Genomic DNA, 739 nt, shown 5'->3' with positions numbered 1-739 from the left:
ATCCTCTTGCCTCAGCCTCCTGAGCAGCTGGGACTACAGTCCCACGCCACCATGGTTGGCTAACTTACTTGTAAATTTTTGGATTTTGAGACAGCCTCACTCTGTTATCTAGGCTGGAGTGCAGTGGCACGATCTCGGCTCACTGCAACCTCTGCCACCTGGGTTCAAGCGATTCTCCTGCTTCAGCCTCCCAAGTAGCTGGGATTACAGGCGCCTGCCACCGCACTGGCTAATTTTTGTATTTTTAGTAGAGACGGGATTTTACCATGTTGGCCAGGCTGGTCTTGAACCCCTGACCTCAGGTGATCTGCCCACCACTTTTAAATTGTTTGTAGAGACGGGATCTCAAATTAATCTCACTATGTTGTCCAAGCTGGTCCCCATCTTCTGGGCTCCAGTGATCCTTCCGTCTCGGCCTCCCAGAGTGCTGGGATTACAGTGCTGGGATTACTGCGCCCGGCCAGTCTAAAAAAAAAAAGTTGAATTCTGCTGCGGTTTTATTGATTAGAGAACGCCGGCGGTCTGCAGGTGGCGCAGCAGCACCCCTCGCGCCCGGGGCGGGGCTGGGGCGGGGCCAGTGCTGTGGGCGGAGCCAAGACGCGGCAGGGGTGGGGCCAGTAGCAGCGGCGCTGCTGGGCCTGTGCGGCCCAGGGCGTACCCCGTCGCCTCCGGCCCCGCCTCTCGGGGCGGGGCGTGCATGGCGATTGGCAAGTGAGGGCGAGAGGCGGTCGCTATTGGC

The sequence above is a fragment of the Sapajus apella genome, unplaced genomic scaffold, assembly GCF_009761245.1.
Source record: "Sapajus apella isolate SASKATOON/1434 unplaced genomic scaffold, GSC_monkey_1.0 scaffold77, whole genome shotgun sequence".
NCBI lineage: Eukaryota > Metazoa > Chordata > Mammalia > Primates > Cebidae > Sapajus > Sapajus apella.
Note: the sequence above shows the minus strand (reverse complement) of the source record.